This window comes from Tachypleus tridentatus, chromosome 13 (genome assembly GCF_004210375.1).
Source record: "Tachypleus tridentatus isolate NWPU-2018 chromosome 13, ASM421037v1, whole genome shotgun sequence".
Classification (NCBI taxonomy): Eukaryota; Metazoa; Arthropoda; class Merostomata; order Xiphosura; family Limulidae; genus Tachypleus; species Tachypleus tridentatus.
In genome coordinates this window covers 128,355,301-128,377,651 of record NC_134837.1, presented here as the reverse complement: position 1 = coordinate 128,377,651, position 22,351 = coordinate 128,355,301, and the positions used below count along the sequence as shown (strand labels likewise).

At 35.5% G+C, this 22,351-nt stretch overlaps 1 protein-coding gene across 8 annotated transcripts in view; it reads right to left on the bottom strand.

Annotated features, from left to right (window-relative positions):
* Nucleotides 1-21,666, bottom strand: part of LOC143240829 (uncharacterized) — a 94,327-nt gene extending 72,661 nt beyond the window's left edge. For 6 of the 8 annotated variants that reach the window (XR_013021990.1, XM_076483978.1, XM_076483982.1 and 3 more), the window contains exon 1: nt 21,538-21,666. The gene's annotated coding sequence lies outside the window, so the exon portion shown is untranslated. Of the gene's footprint in view, nt 1-6,930; nt 7,095-21,537 lie in introns of those variants that run through there. The other 2 variants (XM_076483983.1, XM_076483979.1) reach the window with 2 other exon arrangements.
* Nucleotides 21,667-22,351: the final 685 nt, after the last annotated feature.

The window sequence follows — 22,351 nt, the reverse complement described above, 5'->3', positions numbered from 1 at the left end:
TTACTCATTTTAGGTGAATATCACACCGTACGAACACAACAAGCAGCAATATTGCGAATATAAAAGAGACAAAAACTGTGTAAAAATCACTGAAGCAGAATTTTCTCAAACGTGTGCAGATCATACAGGTAGAAACGTTACTCATTTTAGGTGAATACCACACTGTGTATGTGTGTTTTTCTTGTAGCAAAACCAAATTAGGCTCTCTGCTGAGTCCACTGGGGAAATCGAACCCTTGATTTTAGCGTTGCAAATCCGAAGACTTGGTTCTGTACCAGCGGGAGACGTCAGAGAGAAAAACAAAACAAAAACTACAAATTCTCTAAATATTATATAAACATTACAAATCACAGAAAATAGGCTTTATCGACTGTGTACATTTTTCAACGACGATAACATTAACAAGTAGGCCCAGCATGGCCTAGCGCGTAAGGCGTGCGACTCGTAATCCGAGGGTCGCGGGCTCGCGCCCGCGTCGCGCTAAACATGCTCTCCCTCCCAGCCGTGGGGGTGTATAATGTGACGGTCAATCCCACTATTCGTTGGTAAAGAGTAGCCCAAGAGTTGGCGGTGGGTGGTGATGACTAGCTGCCTTCCCTCTAGTCTTACACTGCTAAATTAGGGACGGCTAGCACAGATAGCCCTCGAGTAGCTTTGTGCGAAATTTCCAAACAAAAAAAACAAGCTATGTGAACAGTACAAGATACAAAAACGATATCAACTACATGAATATATTTTATTTTTTCATTTTAAATAAGGAGCTAATCGGTTCCCCAGTTTAATGACCTAGAAAAGTATAACCACAATGTAACTTGACATGGAAGACTTGACATGGTTGTATTTTTGACCCTCAAAATATCGTATCTCTAAGGTTACGAATAAACCAACAGACGAAATTAAACACGGCCTTCGAAGCCTAACTAATGTTTCCCAGGTGTACATAATTATGACGTAACTTTCCAGTGCGGGCTCGCTTTACATTACTGACATTCGTGTGTTCATTAAGCAGCTTTAATTATTTATGTTTTTCCATCGCGGTTTTTAAAAATACAAAATACTTTTTAAGTATGTAAGTAAATTATTAAATAAAGAAATAAAAAATTGTATATAGTACTTTGTATACAAAAAACGAATAGAAAAACTTAAATACAATTTTGAACGCAGTACTTTTGTATTCAAAAATACTCTAATCACAATCAAGTGCTAAAATTTATTGTTAAGCTGGATACGTAGTTCCATCTCTAAACTGAATAAAATTCCTAATCCTTGTTTCCATACACATATATATTATACACTAGCAACAACTATTTTTATTATTGGTTAGGTTTGTTTTGAATTTTACACAAAGCTACTCGAGGGCTATATATGCTAGCTGTCCCTACTTTTACAGTGAAAGAATTAGAGTGAAAGCAACAAGTCATCACCACCAACTCTTGGGCTACTCTTTTACCAAAGAAAAGTGGGATTAACCGAACATAATAGCGCCCTCACAGCCGAAAGGATGGATGGTGATGACTAGCTGTCTTCCCTCTAATCTTACACAGCTAAATTAGGGATGGCTAGCGCATACAGCCCTCATGTAGCTTTACACGAAATTCAAAAAATCAAACAAACTTTAACGCTTTCTAACATTTTGTCTCAAAAAACAAACACAAAAAACTGCTAGCTTCTTGCACTCTTTATAGCAACAGAAATATTTAGCACTCCGGCAGTGGCCTGACTCAATCTAATCGCTTTGGTTACTCACTATTTGTAAACAAACGAAGTTTGCAGTTTAACAATTGTTCGCACGCGAGGTGGAGGACGAGGGGTCGTCTACAGATAAATATTATAAACAAAGTCCTTTTTTCATAACAAATCTGGCATTCCATGCATTGTATTGTATTTTACTCTTTACGCTACAGGAAAATTCCCAGAACCACTTCTTTCTTAAATATCTGGTTCCACCCCAATTGCATCTGGGGCAATCAATGTAATGCATTACTAGGCTTTACAATTTTGAACTGGACACTATGTATTAAGTTGTTAGTCTAACGTATAACGACAACAACCATTAAAGGATGTGTCACTCCTAACTCGGAATCATCTTCTTCGTTAGAGCGTTGTTATAGTGTTAGTAATAAACATTCTATGAATATAGTTTTGGCGCGTCAACATTTGGGCGTTTCTTAACGTTGTAAAGTCTTTTCGTTCCATATAAGGTACTGCACGTTTCGTGTTATGCCCTCTACGGTGCGAAGTTAAGCTTGAGATGAGTAATCCTCTCACGGCGCCATCTGGTGTGCTAAAACAGTGACGAGCGGAAATAGCGTAGCGCCAGTCTGACTGTCACAGCACGTGATTACTAACACACAATACAAGGTAGGTGACTCGGGTACACGAAAATTTGGCCACACCGTTGCTACTTGTTTGTAAACTCGTTTATAGCTAGAAAAGTGAGCACAAACATAAAGAGATACTATTTGTTTAGCAATTAATAAGAATCCCTAAACAACTGGTTTGAAAGTTTGATATTAAATGTCTTTACAACGCTTACTGTGTATTGTTTATGAATTTCGCGCAAAGCTACGTGAGGGTTATCTACACTAGCTGTCCATAATTTAGTAGCGTAAGACTAGAGGGAAGGCAACTAGTCATCACCACTCATCGCCAACTCTTGGGCTACTCTTTTACCAACGAATAGTGGGGTTGACCGTGACATAATAACGCCCACACGGGTGAAAGGGCGAGCATGTTTGGTGTGACGGGGATTCGAACTCGCGACCATCAGATTACGAGTCCAACGCCTTAACCACCTGGCCATGCTGAGCCCAAACAGTTTGTATTTCTAATTTTAAATCGTATAATTAAGTATCCTACTGGCAACCTGAAACAGATTGTTAACACTAACAGCACTTAACAAATATCAACTGATAAGTATTCGCTTCAGGAAAGTGCGACACATAGTTTATCCTTAAATTTTTTGTTCAAGATACACAATCCCGTTGTTGGATATTAGAGTATTCAATAACAACACAACCTAATAATAGTGATGTAAATGGCTGCATATAAATCTCAGAAAATGACCACGGAATCAACTTGAAGACACTTTTTTTTTTTTTACGCCAGACTTAGATTGATCTATAAAGATTATGGATTAGCTTTGAAGCTTGACTCTCGTATTTCATTAAGGCTTAAAAAGATCTACACGACGTGCTAGACATTAATAACATTTAATTTTTTAACAAATCGGAAATAGTGTTGATCTCATGGATGTCCGCAAGGGGTAAGAGGGTCACTTGCCCTCTGAAAATCAATCATTCAGCATATGTATATGTTGTTTTTTTAATTCAATTCACAATTTCACACTACTCCCCCCCTCTCACGGACAACGTCACCTTTTCTGGAAAAATATCTTCGGATGCCCATAGTTGATGTGTCCAGTACCACCTCCTACCGTCCCGCATGGCCAGGTGATTAGAGTGCTCGACTCGTAATCTGACGGTCGCGGGTTCAAATCCCTGTCGCACCAAACACGCTCTCTCGTTTACCCGTGGGGGCGTTATAATATGAAAGTCAATCCCACTATTCGTTGGTAAAAGAGTAGCCCAAGAGCTGGCGGTGAGTGGTGACAACCTCTAGTCTTACTCTGCTAAATTAGGGACGGCTAGCGTAGATAGCCCTCGTATAACTGCGCGAAATTAAAAAAACAAACTACCTTCTATAGTAAGCGTATGCTTCACACAATTCTGGAACCCTGGACTGTTTTTTGAAACGTATACAAAAGGAATGTATCGAACCACCTCACAAATAATACGAATGGCCTTATGGTTACGTCGCTCGGCTCGCCACTCTGCGGGTTACTGGTTGGAATCCCATCATGCTCTCCTTTTCAGCAGTGGGGGGCTATGTAATGTGACGGTCAATCCTATCATTCGTTGGTAAAGAGTAACTCATAAACTGACAGTGGGTGATGTTGGATAATTGCCTTTCTTCTCGTCTTTGACTTCTGATTTAGAGACAGCTAACGTGAGTGGTCCTCGTGTGGTCTTGCGCGAAATTCAACAAGCAAACAACTAAATATAATTTCATGCCTGTTTTGACGACTGCTAAAGCTTAACGTCTCCTATTTACCAGCTACTAGAATTTGTATTAATAAGTGGATATCGACCCTTTAAATTACTTATGGTAAAATGTATGGCAAAGCACTTGACTGTGACAGTTGGTGGAAAAGGATAGTATATGGACAATGTCTCACCAGGTTTTGGAAAAAAAAAAGGACAATGTCTAACCCAAATAATTTTTATATACAGTCTACCTTTTGATTTATTTTTTATTACTTTTTGAAGACATTTCGAAAGTTTGTTTGCAATTCTAAATTGGTTTGTTTCAAAGTGAGACATCGTCCTGGTTCTGGAACGGATATGTGCACGTGGCAGGAGGAGCAGGAGAAGAAACTGGCAGAATTATCCCTAGCTGTAATATGTGGAAACGTTAGACATTGTTACCGATTTGTGTTAACCCTTAAACTTGTTTGCATCATGTAAACTATGTCGCAGGTTTATCAAAAACGCCGCTTTGCCACTTATGTTGTCTTCCTTTGAGGGCCCGGCATGGTGAGGTGGTTAAGGCGCTCTGAGGTTCGCAGGATCGAATCCCCGTCACACCAAACATGCTCGCCCTTTCAGCCGTAGAGGCATTATAACGTAACGATCAATCACACCATTTGTTGATAAAAGAGTAGCCCAAGAGTTGATGGTGGGTGGTGATGACTAGCTGCCTTCCCTCTAGTCTTATACAGCTAAATTAGGGATGGCTAGCGCAGATAGCCCTCATGTAGTTTTGCGCGAAATCCAAAAACAAACAAATAAATTTTCTTTGAGTATCAACTCAGAGCTAAACTAACAATGAACCTGGCCGACAATGAAGCTAATTAAACATACGTTACTTGCGTTATATTAGAAGATGGTTCGTTGGTAAGTGGCTAAAACCTACGACGAGTTTTCGTATTTGGATTTTGTTGCTCATGTTGTTGTTTGCATATGTGGGCCAGGAGAGCAGAGAGGTTTAAACTTTCCGAAGTCACCCCTATCTTTCTGTTATCATGTGCTCTACCCAGTCGGTGACTAATCACATCGCTATGGCCGAGGGCACACAAAGGCTGCTGACGCTTCATGCTAAAGTACACTGACGTTGTCAGAAAAACTTCTGAATTGGAGAAGGAAAACGTCTGTGTGTTGTGACACGAATATTTTGCATTTAAAAAGGAGTGTATTTCAATACGAATATCCTACCTTAAGAAAGCAGTGTGTTTCAACATCAATATCTTACATTAAAAAACATTGTAAAACGAATATCTTATATTAAAAGGGGGGTTTTTTACAAGAATATTTTACTTTAAAGTTAACAATCATAATGATAATTGATATTCACTTTTCAGTTTTCACCTTCTAACGTAACGAGTCAGAACCAATAACAAAAGTCGACAGGGAATCTCACAGAAACTGCACTGAGTCTTCGCAGGCACATACAGTTCGAACATAAACTACAGGTTTATTATCCATCAATATGTGTACAACTTGAAAACTTCTATATCTGTTTTGATTCTCACATCCCAAATATGTCATCCGTAAACAGAACAATGTTGGTAAGCAGGTGTTAATTACCCACAAAACAACCTACTGAAGCAGGGGTACATTTTACAAACAACAGGAACAGAGACTGAACGTCGTAAAAAAAACAACATATAATTCTAAAAACAATAATCGTCTGCACTAAAAAAAACACGACAGAAAAAAGTGTCCATTAATTTCAGAAATTATTTTCAACTATGAAAAAATAGAGCGTAAAAAGGTATATTGTGTTTCCGTCGTCAAATAGCATAGATTACGGTTTTTACGGTCTTTAATGAAATATATAGTATCCATTTTTAAATCATCGTCGCTGTGTAAAGAGGAACAGCCGTGTACGGGCGAACTGCGATAAAAGTTTTCTTGTAAATCAGTTTCGGATAAACAGTTTTATATAAACAAACAATCCCTTTGTTTAGCTGTTAATAGACGTTTGTACCTGTGTAGGTTGATTACTTTAACACTTTAACATAAGTGCGACATCATCCAACGACCAAACCATTAAATAGTATTCGATATCCATCCGAACCTGAAAATTTATCGGCATGTTACAGAAACACGAGAATTAAGCCAACAATCATATATGATACAGTACATAAAATAACGGCTAATGTTAAGCTTTGCGTCTGCGATTGAAACCTATTAAACGTTTTATCTGCATTGCTGTCTGCTTATCACACATAGTAAGTGTTAGGCCTACTTTCCTACTGAACTGCAAAACCATTAAAAAATATTACTGAGCTCTTAAACGACTACATCAGTCCAAAGATCAGGTAAAACTTGACAACCACAGAAAAAAACAACACGTTATTTGTACGATTTCTGGCGCTAACGAACTGTTTAAGCATCGTGTGTGATGGCGGACAGCGTATTGGACAATTAAACTACGCCACACATCCGTAGCTCTCTTCTAAGTCTCCGCCACAGGAAAAGTAGCAGTTTGACTTACAACTGTGGACCGCTGTGGTCCAGTGATAGAAACTTCTCTAACATCTATCTGCTATAGATCTGAAACTGTTGCAGAAATAACATCAGTAAAACAGCATACCTGGTGGTCGCGACGTTTCCCTGGGCCGTAAACGAATCATATTTTCGGTACTCTTGTTACCTAATGAAGTATGGTCGCAGAAAGACTTGAGTAAATACCGACAAGTGTGAGCAGTCAGTAGGTGGAACGAGACATGCTTAATTTAAAAACGGAACAACCTTATTGTTTACAATAAGCAAAAGATATTCAAGTACTGATCTTTCTAATGTGGTCAACAAATTTGATGAATTTTCGAGTGTCGCTAAAATCGGATTCGTAACCGTAGCAACTTACCTCGACTGGTTTCCAAACTGACTGATAACGATAAACACAGACCGGGATGCCCACCGTCAATCCGACTGCAAATACGTCCTCACAATACGTGTACTTCACTTTCGACTAGCCAGCACTGTCGAATCGGTTCAACTGCATGGCCGCAAGGGTTCATTGATATCTGCGTACTACGCCAATTTATGCCTCAATCGCGGATCAATCAGGTTGCTAGGGGCAACCGCGGAGGTTGTTGGACCAGCACCGCCTCTGTTTGTATTCACTAACGCCGTGTGTTTGTTTTCAGTGACCTACTGACTGAAATACAAGCAGTAACAATAGTTAGAGTTTTAGGTTAATTTTCAGGAAGAGTTTATAGTTTCGATGCTTCCTTTCTCTCTGAGCATGATGGTTCATCTGAGCTGTGCCTACTGCAAGGATCGACACCCTAATTTTAACGCTATGGCCTCTTAGGTTTATATAGTTGTGCGACCATAGATGTTGAGGGGACGCCCATTTTACAAACAATCTGTTTACATAGTATTGCGGAAACGTTAATAAGTAGTGCTCCTACGCAAACAAAGGTAATTTATATCCGATAATGGCTGTCTTGTTTTCTGCTTGAGGAAATGAAATGCCTTGTCTTAGAATTATCACAACCCAGGGAATTTAGGGCTAGAGGACACTCAAATAAAACATTCGATATTTATTGCTTAAATTTTATTTATTTATCTAAGGACATTGTATTATTGCAAGAAAAACACCTTACTTCTCTAGAGAATGAGCAATCTCGTGTGTTCTCGGAAATTTCGATTCATATTTTCCCCAAGCTTTTTAGTTTTTAATAAATAACCGCTAACCTTCTGGGAGTAGTCAGTAGCAGTTAACACAGAGTAATAAGCCCGGTATGGCCAGGTGGTTAAGGCCCTCGACTCGTAATCCGAGGGTCGCGGGTTCAAATCCCTATTACACCAAACATGCTCGCCCTTTCAGCCGTGGGGGCGTTGTAGTGTTACGGTCAATCCTACTGTTCGTTGGTAGAGTAGCCCAAGAGTTGGCGGTGGGTGGCGATGACTAGTTCCGTTCCCTCTAGTCTTACACTTCAAAATTAGGGACGACTAACGCAGGTAGGCCTCGAATAACTTTGCGCGAAATTCAAAACAAACAAAACCACAACACTTACCGTCGTATTTCCTAATCATGACAACTAAACTTGTCAGTAGCGGTTAACACAGAGGGTCGTATTTTCTCACTATGATGAATAAATATGACAATTACAGTTGACACACGACACCTAGCACTGAATTTTCTAACTATGAAATGTGAACTTGTTAATAGCAAATAAACACACAACAGATAAACCTGTCAATAGCAGTTAATACGCGACACCAAGCGTTGGCATCCCTAACTGTGGAATGTAAACTTGCCAATAGCGATTGACACACGGCGCCAATCATCGAAGTTCCGAAATATGACGTCTGAACATGTCAACAGTAAATCTACTTCCAAAGGACTAAACCTAATACATTATTTCATACAAAGCGCACTGACTAATTTATTTCACAAATAAGAACCGTAGTGAAATTGTAAATAGAGAATACACTATTTAAATTTGAAACATATTTTCTTCATCTCCTTCGACTCAGAAAGTGGAACTACGGAGATGTATATTTTATAGTTTATAAACACAGGCAAACTTCATACCTCTATTAAAAAAAGGATGTCTATTGATCAGAATTCATTAGGTAATTACCATCACTTGTTTGTTGATCTGAGTTCATGAGGTTGTTACCATCACTTGTTTGTTGATCTGAGTTCATGAGGTTGTTACCATCACAGGTCTGTTGTTCTGAATTTATTAAGTTGTTACTATCACAGGTCTGTTGATCTGAATTCATTAGGTTGTTACCATCACAGGTCTGTTTATCTGAATTTATTAGGTTATGACCATCACAAGTCTGTTAATCTGAATTCATTAGGTTACGTCCATTACAGGTCTTTTGATCTGAACTTATTAGGTTATGACCATCAGAAGTCTGTTGATCTGAGTTCGTTATGTTGTTACCATCACAAGTCTGTTGATCTGAATTCATTTGGTTGTTACCATCACAGGTCTGTTGATCTGAATTCATTAGGTTGTTATTATCACAGGTCTGTTGATCTGAATTCATTAGGTTATTCTCATCACAGGTCTGTTGATATAAATTCATTAGGTTATTACAAGTGTTAGATGCAACAGTAACATATTTAAAGTTATTGCAGTTTCATTCTGGATCATTCTATTTTACAAGTATTAGGCACAATTGTATAAAACATTTGTCAGACTTGTTACCTAGGAAGAACTATTCTTCTTTAAAGAGTAAATTTCTCAGAATAAAGTAATTTATTTTTAACACAAAAATAAATAGTGTACGGTCAAATGAAAAGACCGGGATACACATTTGTGTATGATTTTTTTTTTTTTACTTGTATACAACTTTCTTGGACTTTTAAAACATGAGTTCAATCTGCACACATCTTGTAATCACGTACGATGAAATTATGAATGCGACATTTTTTGGGTTTCTCTGGTCTAACAGAATAGTGGAATTTTAACCGTCGATCATGTAGAGTGACCATGGTCCTAGAGTTCGGAGCGTGTTTTTGCGGCAAACAGACGCGAACCATAAACCTTTGAATACACTGTCTTGGCTCCTTAGTCATAGGTCACTCCAAGACATGAATAAGCTATTAAAATGTAGCTGAAAGTTTTTTAAAATGTTTAAAAATATGTAAAGAATACAGACAATTGTTAAACGATCGATCACTCTGACGTCAACAGCAAAAGAAGAAAAAATAACATTTTCTGAATGGATAGTTTAAAGCTTGATAAATACAGGACAAAGTAAGTTCAGTTTCTAACATTATGTACGGCAAACCATAAACGAATGACCGAATCTATAAACCGATGACAGAAAATCACAGTACGTTCGTACGGACTGAACTCACTCAATAACTAGAGATGTTAACAGAATGACAGTCTAAGTCTCACCAAATTCGTTTGTTTACAAGTTAGCGATTTCGTACGTTCTGAAATATTGTCCCTTGAAACTCAAAGGGAAAGTATTCGCCACGAATTTAAAAATCCTCTCTGCGAACAATGCGATGGTAAACTGAATCGTTTGTTGTTGTTTTTTTTAAAGCAGATCTTGCAGCTTGAATACCAGGCACCCATCTGACCCTGACCTTGCTTAAAGTTTCATGCAGTAATTACACGCCCTTTAATGCATGCTGTTTACGGTTCGTGCACGCGATAAAGGCCATCAAAATGTTTTACAGATAGCTAAGACGTGGCTAAAGTCTTGCTCCTGCTTATGGCTTTCTGTTACTGTTCATACAGCCTGAAAACTATTCAATCAATTGTACTTCTTTCCGACAGTACACTTTGAAAAAGAAGATAAACCTTTACTCTCCAGGTAATAAAAATAATAAACTTTTTTATTATTTAAACAAACGTTTTGCGATTACGTTTTCATCAATACTTGTAGTACCAGAACATAGCTCTGTTTCTACGATGTCATAGCATCTTTAAGAGGCGTGGACGTTTCCTGTACGATATTTTCAGGTAAAAACCTCAACTATGACGTAAGTGTTAAGCCTGAAAGGATGGGGATTCCAACAGCTTGTTCAAAGAGCATGAACAAACCAAGGTCGGCCAAAATAAATGAGACACATAGTTACTTCACTGTGAAATAATGAAAAAATTATTGAATAATAAAGAAAATATGAATGTGAAGTGATTATTTTGCCCCTTTACTCGACAAGTTGGCTTCTCTGTGCAAAATGCAACAATATAAATGTGGAATTTGAACTAGAAAAATCAGACCTTAACGAAGGCAGAGTCAATTTTCTTCGAACACTGACCTCAATTTGATCTCTGTTCAAGTCCAAGTTATACTACTAAACCTTCCGAGACCAATATATTCTAATAAGGGAGGCCGAGAGTGGCCCAGTTGTTTGTGTGCCAAACAATGGATCTGTGGATTCAACGTTGGCATCCCATTACTGGAAAAAAGAAATTCCACTCGGAGGAAGGGATAGAAAATTTAAGGTGGGCCAATAAATTGAAAAGCTGAAATTGATCTAAGTTGTTAATAAAATGGTGATTAAAACAAATCATATGTAATGGTGTTTATATGAATTTTGTTTCAAATAACACAAAACGAGTTTATTATATATAAATATATGTATTAGGATGAAATATAATATGTTATAAACATGAATAGATTTTAAGGGGGTCTGGCCCCCTTGCCTACGCCTCTGACGTACATGATCCAAACTGTATACTAGGCCTATTTTTCGAGTCGACTGTTTAGTTTTTAGTGTCATCAAAGTGTCTATTTTGAATACAAACAATATATTTTAAAACCATACAACTACCAACACTCTTTGATCAGCATAGAATCGTCCTAGGAGAGAAGAGGGCATTGTATTCACTGTTTACTGAAATTAGAAAAATAACATATTTTTATCTTTTTTTTTTTTTTTCTAGGGCAAAACTCCACAATGGACTATTAGTGCTCTGTCCACCACGTGCAATAGAACTCTGGATTTTAGCTTACCATTTTTCCAGCAAAATACCAAAATTGTCTAATAATATTTATATTTCCAGTTGTATAACGTTTGTTAGTTTCGTTATACATTTATTTTAAAATATATGTTAAAGGTTATATGAATTTTCTTTTTCCAAATTACTTTCAATTCTCGTATCTAAACGCCAACTTTGCTACAAATTTGTTTTCACGTTGCCAAGGGAGGTGGGAAATCATAAAACACAGCATTATATTTAACTATGAAACCAAGAAACAGACAAAATCATTAAAATGTTTATGTAAAAGCTTTAACATTTATATTTTTATATTATATATTTCACATTTAAGACTGCTTTCAAACCACTAAACTTTCAAAATATTTTGTGACTGATATCATGCATACAGGTTTTACATTTCAGTACCAAGACCATTCATCTTCAGTTTGAACTACGACAAACAGGGGCACAGATCCTGGGAGGATGGAGGGTATACATCCCCCCTTCATTTTAGGTGGAGGGTATGATGCATATAATAATCTGCATTATTATATTATATTAAAATATAATACATGGTCTGTTGAATTGTTTTATTGCATCACAGGCCCACAAATTGTGTGTTTGTTCTTGTGATTCTCGTGTTCTTACCAATCGAATTATATAATTAGGCCTAGATGTTGGCTTTTTCAGTAGCCGAAATGTACATCTTTAACATAGGCGTGCTTCTAAGCTTTTCGATCTAGGCGATAATTCGTAAGTATCAGTCAGCAGGCCTAAATATACATGCAAGTATCGTGGCAACAAGATTACTCTGTGACTGTATGTTTACAGCTTTCAGGTTCATGTAATCAGAGATTACCAATTTGCAAATTGAACAGTCCACGTAAGTGGTTGCAAAAATCATCCCCTATCGGGTGTAAAAAATCTACGACAAACAAAACAAAAAAACAAAAGCTTGAAAAGATACTGGCCATCTTTAAACAGATTTATATGTCTACCGTTGTGGTGACCTAAACTCAAACATAAGTATGTTTCAATGACTAACTAACCTAGTTCACGTTTCTCTGCACAGTGATGATCTCTCGGTAACGAATGCAGTTTTTCGGTTTTTAGCACGAGGACGACTTAACTGCGCATGCGTCCTATGACAGGAAGAAATGACTATTTTAAACATACTTCCTACGTTTATCAGTGTCTCTCCCACTAACAAGTGCGACGTACCTTTATTTATCAATATTAGTGCACATCCTGTTCGAAATATTTTTTCTGACTTATTCAAAATTAACGATAGTCTATGTGAATGGTTACTGTAGGCCAACTTTACACAAGGCCTAACCTCAACTATCAAACACTTGTAACATTCCGGCAATAATGGTATAAACAAAATAAAAAATGCTTTGCTATTATATCGTTAGTTTGACGGTGGTACATGTTAGTGCCATGTAAAACCAAAAGTTAACAGCAAGTAAATTGCTCAAAAAAAGAAGAAAATCTTGTTAGGAATGAACGTCCTGTTCATCGTAAGACATGAAAGCCATATTAATTTTGGTCTTCATTGATTAAGAATTACATGAACACTTAGCGTCATTTGGAGCTTTATAGTTTGGAAAATTTTAAACTAGAATAATAAAAATAATCTTCAATCAGTCCCATAAACCCAAAAGGTGTATAAAACTTTGGGGATAAATAAAATAACTGTAAACGACCTTCAACATTCTCTATTCCTTAAGTATGCGTAAAAATAATGAAGTAATATAACTATTCATAATAAAACACTAAGAATCTAAAAATGAAACTGTTGGATATAGAAAGGCCTCACGTGCAACAAAATATATGTTGTATATCTTACATAAAAAATACTTATCATTTTATCCACGTATATAAAATCATTAAATCACAAATAGCAATAGCACCAAAGTTGTTTTTAATATTAGTTTAAACACAGAATTCAAGCTACTAGTGTTCATATTTAACATCCAACAACCTTAGTACTGTCTAAATAAGTACTAAATCTTCGAGTAATTGTTGATTTTAGCTAGTTATCACTACATGTGTAAAGATGGAATATGTTTGATTTTAGCTAGTTATCACTACATGTGTAAAGATGGAATATGTTTGATTTTAGTTAGTTATCACTACATGTGTAAAGATGGAATATGTTTTATTTTAGTTACTTATCACTGCATGTGTAAAGATGGAATATGTTTGATTTTAGCTAGTTATCACTACATGTGTAAAGATGGAATATGTTTGATTTTAGTTAGTTATCACTACATGTGTAAAGATGGAATATGTTTGATTTTAGCTAATTATCACTACATGTGTAAAGATGGAATATGTTTGATTTTAGTTAGTTAACCACTACATGTGTAAAGATGGAATATGTTTGATTTTAGTTAGTTAACCACTACATGTGAAAAGATGGAATATGTTTGATTTTTGTTAATCACTACATGTGTAAAGATGGAATATGTTTGATTTTAGCTAGTTATCACTACATGTGTAAAGATGGAATATGTTTGATTTTAGTTAGTTATCACTACATGTGTAAAGATGGAATATGTTTTATTTTAGTTACTTATCACTGCATGTGTAAAGATGGAATGTGTTTGATTTTAGTTAGTTAACCACTACATGTGAAAAGATGGAATATGTTTGATTTTTGTTAATCACTACATGTGTAAAAATGGAATATGTTTGATTTTTGTTAATCACTACATGTGTAAAGATGGAATATGTTTGATTTTAGCTAGTTATCACTACATGTGTAAAGATGGAATATGTTTGATTTTAGTTAGTTATCACTACATGTGTAAAGATGGAATATGTTTTATTTTAGTTACTTATAACTGCATGTGTAAAGATGGAATATGTTTGATTTTAGTTAGTTAACCACTACATGTGAAAAGATGGAATATGTTTGATTTTTGTTAATCACTACATGTGTAAAGATGGAATATGTTTGATTTTAGCTAATTATCACTACATGTGTAAAGATGGAATATGTTTGATTTTAGTTAGTTAATCACTACATGTGTAAAGATGGAATATGTTTGATTTTAGTTAGTTATCACTACATGTGTAAAGATGGAATATGTTTTATTTTAGTTACTTATAACTGCATGTGTAAAGATGGAATATGTTTGATTTTAGTTAGTTAACCACTACATGTGAAAAGATGGAATATGTTTGATTTTTGTTAATCACTACATGTGTAAAGATGGAATATATTTTATTTTAGTTACTTATAACTGCATGTGTAAAGATGGAATATGCTTGATTTTAGCTAATTATCACTACATGTGTAAAGATGGAATATGTTTGATTTTAGTTAGTTAATCACTACATGTGTAAAGATGGAATATTTTTATTTAATTCGTCATTGCTATTTCATAACCACGACTTTAACACGAGTATCTAGTGGTCATACTACTGTATAAATTTTTACAGATATTTCTCAACTCACACAAGTGTGATACAGCCAGATATGATACCTATACATGATTTGGTTTGGTTTGTTTTTAATTTCCCTCAAAACTTCATGAGGACTATCTGCGCTAGCCGTCCATAATTTAGCAGTGTTAGACTAAAGAGAAGGCAGCTATTCATCACTACCCACGGCCAATGTTTTTGCCAATAAATAAGCGGATTGACTGCACATTATAATGCCCCCACGGCTGATAGGGCGAGCATGTTTGGTGTGACGGGAATTCGAACTTGTGCTCCTCAGATTGCGAGTGAAGTGCTTTATTCACCGGCCCATGCTGGGCCACCGATATATGAAGCATCTTTTTTATATTATTAATAACACAGACCTATGAATTTAAACTTAAGAAAAAATATTTTGGTTTTAACAATGAATATTTTATAATTGAGCTATGCAGGTTTCAAAAATGATTATCTTTTTTTCATGTCATGAAAATATGTTTTACAAATCATTAAGGAAAACAACTTAGACCAAATTATTATTTCTTACACAACAGTGAACATTTTTTATTATTATCGATAAGACTCGCATCGCGGTTGGTCTGGAGAAATCTATAACAAGTGGTTGTCAACATATTAAAGCATATAAAAATGTGACCCCATCTCAATGAAACGATTCACTTATGTAAAAGTACATATGACGTTTTCCAAAAAAAAAACAAAAAAAACTTGTACGCAATAGAGAAAAATGGATATTATTTTCGGATTCAGAGTACAAGAATTACTATAGACTATGCAAACACTTCAAGAAAATCAAACCATCGCAGGCCTGTGTAATAAACCAAAATCACTGTACTGAATATTGTTGAGATAGTTTCATTATTACGGTGAACTCCAAAAACCTTAAATTAAAGAGCACTCGTAAAACAATCAATATTCTGTTAAGATATAAGGTCATATAAGGTACGTTATTTTTATTTTATCATGTGATAAAAAGAAACGTCCGTTTTAAATTGCTCTCAAAACAAAAACTATTAAATACAACTTATTACTTATCTTCTTCCAACTACAGTGATGAAGAAAGAATAAAAAATGCACAAGGATATGTTCATAAGAAATAATATGTTATTTACTCGAACATGACTCTAAAAGAAAGTCATAGACACGGAAATGTAGAGAAAAAAACATCTTAAATCACTCGATTTTCGTACATAGGAAAATGGTCCATCTCTGTGTTTGTCTATCTGTTTATCGATAGCAACTAGATATCAATGATTATTGTTACTCTAAAAGAGGCTCGGCATGGCCAGGTGATTCAAGCACTCGACTCGTAATCTGAGTGTCGCGGGTTCGAACCCCCGTCGCGTCAAACATGTTCGTTCTTTCAGTCATGGGGGCGTTATAATGTGATGACCAATCCCACTATTCGTTGGCAAAAGAGTAGCCCAAGAGTTGGCGGTGGGTGGTGATGACTAGCTGCTTTCCCTCTAGTCTTACACTGCTAAATTAGGGACGGCTAACGCAGATAGCCCTCGAGTAGCTTTGTGTGAAATTCAAAACAAACAAGCTCTAAAAAAAGAGGGGAAAAAGTGCACAAATAACAGTCACTGCCATATGTTCATTGCAGCCTGTCTGGTGTTCGATCATCTCATGAAGGTAGAAGTAATGTTATCAGGAAGCATATGCCATATAAGTTACTTACGAAAGTGCTCGGTTGACATATTTTAGCAAGTGAAAGAAGTTTTCATGAAAGTAAAAATATCGATCCCATTTTAAACTTAAATCATTTCTCAATTAAGATATTTTCTGTTATATCACCAACGTTTTCAATTTAAAAAAAACAAACCACTTTCGCCAAAAAGACTCCAAAATTAAGAAAATAAATATCACTTCAGTTTTGTTGTTCAGTTTATACTTTCAGTAAACACACTAAGGACATAACATAAAAACCATTATTGGAACGCATTTTTGCCACAATGCACTGGCTTTTCTATATATTAGAAGTTGTTAACCCTAACTAATATACTACAGTGTATACAATGGGGCTCGTATGCACGCGCACACGGGGATAAATAATAGTACCCCGGTGTATACTCTCAGGGTACAAAATATCAAATTTCTTTCCTATTCGAGATATTACAGTCACAAACACATACACGACCTTTTATTATTATAGACTTTTAGAAAAGATATAAGGTATTCTTGATGAAATAAAGTCATACAAAATACAGAAACATTTATACTAACACATAATATAGTTCCTCTAACCTTTTTAGTTTTAGTTTTTGAACAAAGCTGCACAAAGACAGTATTCTCCAGTAAATTTGAACGATAAACAACAAAAGGAAAATTAGCGAGTCAATAGTATCCACCGCTGACTCTTAAACAACTCTTATTTGTCTAAAATGTGGGATTTTATTGTTACTTTAATAACGTGTCCACGGCCCAAAAATGCCAATTTCCTTCTTGTACACGTGTGCGAGTGAGACAGTGGCCTGCGAATCAGGAACCGTCGGGTTGACAGTACGAGCACATTAACCACTGGATGTCACTTGACCGTTAACTATATAGTTTATTCCTATTGAACTGATTCTCTGAATTATTACGTTCGAAAGTTCACAATTTTCTGAGCCTTCAAACAATTTCCGCTATCGCAAAAACATTCAGACTACATCTACGGATATTCCTTCATCAAATCCGTTTGACAATCAACTTCATTTTTTCAACCGCATTCTTTTATGCACATTTTCTACTGAAGCAGGTAACAGTTTTCTCGACTTATGAAACAAAAGAGGTATTATAATCCAACTTCTACGTGGCCCAGCGTCTCTTGGTTTTATAAAATAGAAGCTATGAGCTCCAATACGGAAACAGACAATCGAGTACTGTTTGTGTAGTTTATATAACTTGTTTATCATTTTTGTTCTTTTATATTCTCTTGAAACGTTATACCATCAATTGCAAACACAAAAGTTTATACCCGAAAATGCTAACGCTGCTGCAGAGTTCAGTAAGCATTATGTACTTTTCACATACGAAATTAAAGGCCCTGGAATGGCCAGGTGGTTCAGGCACCCGACTCGTAATCTGCAGATCGCGGGTTCGGATTCCCGTCACACCAATCATATTCGCCTTTTCAATCATGGGGATGTTATATGTGACGGTCATTCCCACTAGTCGTTAGTAAAAGTGTAGCCCAAGAGATGGCGGTGGGTGATGATGACTAACTGCTTTCCCTCTAGTTTTACACTACTAAATTAGGGACGGCTAGCGCAGATAGCCCTCGTGAAGCTTTACGCGAAATTCAAAAACAAAAGAAGCAAATATTAAACACAAAGTATGTCGTTTTTTACGATCGTGGGTATTTACGAACGATGGTGTTACACATTAAATTATTCTCTACTAACCAACGCGTATGTTCGAGCAATGGTGTTACGCGCTAAATTGTATGTAATTTAACTGAAAAAAAACCCATACCAATTCCAGATAAAGATTAGCCATGTAACTTTTGTGATGTAATTTTCAAAACATTTTATTACAAGTTTGTTTGTTTTTCCACTAATTTCCATTATTTACAGAAATCACAAATACTGGTACGTCCTCTAGGAGCGAATTTATTTCACATTACAATAAAAAATTCTTATGTGTAGCGTAGAATAAAATCCTGATCATTTTGTTTTATTTTGAATTTCGCGCAAAGCTACTCAAGGACTAACTACGCTAGCCGTCCCTAATTTAGCAGTGTAGGATTAGAGGGAAGGCAGCTCTTGGGCTACTCTTTTACCAAAGAATAGTGGGATTGACCGTCACATATATAACGCCCCCACGGTTGAAAGGGCGAGCATGTTTGGTACGACGAGGATTCGAGCCCGTGACTCTCAGATAACGAGTCGAACGCCTTAACCCACCTGAACGTGCCGGGCCAAACGTGAACACAATGTCGACCGTCTACGTGTTCTAAAAAAATCATGGAATTAAAAATTAAATACAATAAGCCAGTAAAGAAAATACAAACATTTCACAAACAAAGTATTACACTTTTCATGTAGAAAGTCATGTTTTTGAGCTGAAATATGCCGTCATTATTTCCTTTCATTCGTAGGTTCTTGTTGTATAAACATGAATAATCGAACATAGTTTTCTCTCACCTACATAAATAATAAGGTACTTGTTTTTAAAAACGTCAGTAATTAATTACAGTTTTTTATTACTGACTGTACTTTTTATTAATAGTCATGCAAATAAACGTTTCATTAAAATGGTGTTCGAGGTTCAGAAACAAGAACACGTTCTGATTACACACGTTTATTCTCAAACGCACCCCAAATTAATCACTAAAATTGAGAACTCTCATATTCCAAAGTTTGATTATCTTTATAGTGAAAGAACATTCTATTGAAATAAGTACATTATTCCAAGACATTGTGACTCTCGTTCTAACCCCACCATGACCCTAAATTCTTTAAAACAATCAAAAATACTAGAAGAATATAGAATATTTTATTTATTCACCGAGACATGACTTGAACTTTGAAGCCACAAAAAGAAGAAACCAAACGTTATGCAAGGTTGAAGAAATGAAATTAAGCTTATTTTCCTGTAAAGTGTTTTTATCATGACAGTAAATGACCAGTACAGTGATTACACGCTCATATTGTTTTGTTTTTTTTAAATTCTATCAGCCTATCCTAACGCTGACGCATCTGACAAACATTCCGTTTACTCGTAGGCAATCTTAACTCCAGGCGTTCGAAACCTCTTCACACTTCAAATAGCTCAGTCGAGTAACCTTTTTTCTTTACACGAACTTCTGAAAGTGCGTGGTTTTATATACCAGTAAACTTATGAAAACCTGGAAAAGTATGGACTGTGTACTTACTGAATTATTGTTTCGTGTTACCACCCATTTTCCGATAGCTAGTGAGTTATGTTTTTACTCCGTTTGTTTTTTCACAATATCACCAATTACCTGATATCTATTGAGTTGTTTTTTACTACGTTTGTTTTCCCATACTAGTGAGTTATGTTTTTATTACGCTGTTTTTTTCACAATATCACCAATTACCCTGATACTTAGCGAGTTATATTTTTACTATACTGTTTTATTACTAGAAATTAACGAAATTATCACACAAAAAGTTGTTTTTTATATTGTTAGATATTCAACGTTTCGTTTCACGGCTTTTTCTGGAGTATTCATTAAAACACAAACCGAAACTGTCAGTACACAGGTACCTCAAAGAGGATATTCGACAGGAAAACGTTGACCTCCTACTTGATAGTTTGCAAGTTAACTTTCGTTGGTTTAGTTACAGTAGTCAATTAAAAAGAAAATCAATAAGTAATAACACATAGCCTTTAATAGCCACAGAAACTGACAGTATCAATCGTTTGTCAGGTTAAAATAACCAAGGGTTCACATCTAGGGTCAGTTCTAAAGATGCACATGACAATTGGAGGGTTGCATTGTACACATTTATACTGTAATTACCCTCACTATAAGACAACAGCTGTTTATTGTGAGTCCAGTTGTCTAGAGTATCACGTAACTTTATATTCTGTTGTTTGGTCTCTAGGTGTTTAAATTCATATATTTCATGTTTCAAGCATTATTCTAAACAGGTGCATTAGCTTTCGTTATTCCTGATGAGTTTGATAGCGAAGTGTGGATGTCTTTATTTGAACCGTATGTACACGTTATTATGTCCGTATTTCTTCTTTTCTTTGTGTGTAATATTCATCCGAAACATTCGGAAAATGTGTAACCTTAAGGCACAGCTAAAACTGACAAAATGTGCCTGGTTTAGTTTAAAGTATTTCAAAAAATGTCCCCGACAAACTCCGCTTTAAGTAAAAAAGAAAGCCATAGTTTTAAGTATTTGAACTCGTGTTTAAATATTTATTGTTTTACCTTCTAAAGTTGGTAAAAATTCGTTACTAGTTAAGTCCATAAACTTTGGTTTATTGCCTAATTCTAAAAAACTGTTTATAAAATCAGCAGACAACACAGTTAAGATGTTTTATTCGTAGCTTTTAATCACCTATCAGAAAGGGGAAAATTAATCACGTGACCTGCATTTGAGGCTATATATTTTACATCAATTAATGTTATTTATTTTACCTGTAAAAACATAACATGCATCCACAGAAGTAAAAACTGAGACATTTAAAGAAATTATTTACTTTACTATGTACTTTATTATATCCATTATTTTATTTAACACACGAAGCTAACACGTTACACAACTTTATTTTTGCTTTATGAAGCCGGATTTACAAAAATAAGGGGTTCGATTCCCCTCCGTTGGCTCAGCAGATAGCCTGATGTGGCTTTGCTATAAAAAAAAACAACACACACACGCTTTAAGAAGAATTAAGCTGTGTTGCTCATTTTTTCCGTACGATGGCGTGTTACCGGCATTCTCCTAACATACTCTTTAAGAACTTGCATGAGAAAACAAATCAGAACATGTTATTAAATATCAACTTCATATACTCCCCATTTAAAGTATGTTTATACACATTCACCCTATGGTTTATAGTACGACTGAATTCTTCGAGTAATAATTTTTCGAATAATTTCATACCGCTTATCAACTGCTTATTATTTCGAGACTTGGATGATTTTTCAAACTCACCAAAAACAGTCTTTCAAAGTTACCGGTCACCTGTTGATTTGGCACAGCTGAAATCCGTCCCAGGAATGATATACTTGTGTTCCACAGCTAACCTATCGAATGACACAGAACAGTAGGTTGTATAACTTTATGAACGAAGCTGTTATATTCCTACCAATTTGCGCATGCCCTTCAAACTTCCTTATAAGGACAACAAACACGAAATGTTGACTTGAAGATTCGTATATAGACTACTGGACCGGTTTGTTTTATTTTGATGACGTAACTGGCAATGCATATCATAAGTCACAAGTGTGGGATGCAGCAGAACGCTTGTACGTGATTATAATACAGTAGTATATTAATTTACTTTGAAAACTAGTTCACTTAAATCTAATTTCTCATTGGTCGTCCAATGATAACTGCATCCAGTTATATAACTACTTACACATGTTCATTAACCACAAGTTCATTCAATAATAAAATTTATTACACATGTTCATTACACACGAATTCATTCAATATTATAATTTTTTACACATATTCATTATCCATAAGCTTATTCAATAATATCCATAAATCCATTCAACAATATAACACCTTACATTTGTTCATTATGCATAAGTTCATCCAATAAGATAATTAATTATAACTGTTTTTATCCATAAGTCCAGCCAATAATACAACAACTTACGCATGTTCATTATCCATAAGTTCATGCAATAAAAAATAATTACATGTAGTCTTTATCCCTAAAGTCATTCAATAGTATAACTAATTACATATGTTATTTATTCATTCACTAATATAATTAATTACATATATTCCTTGTCGG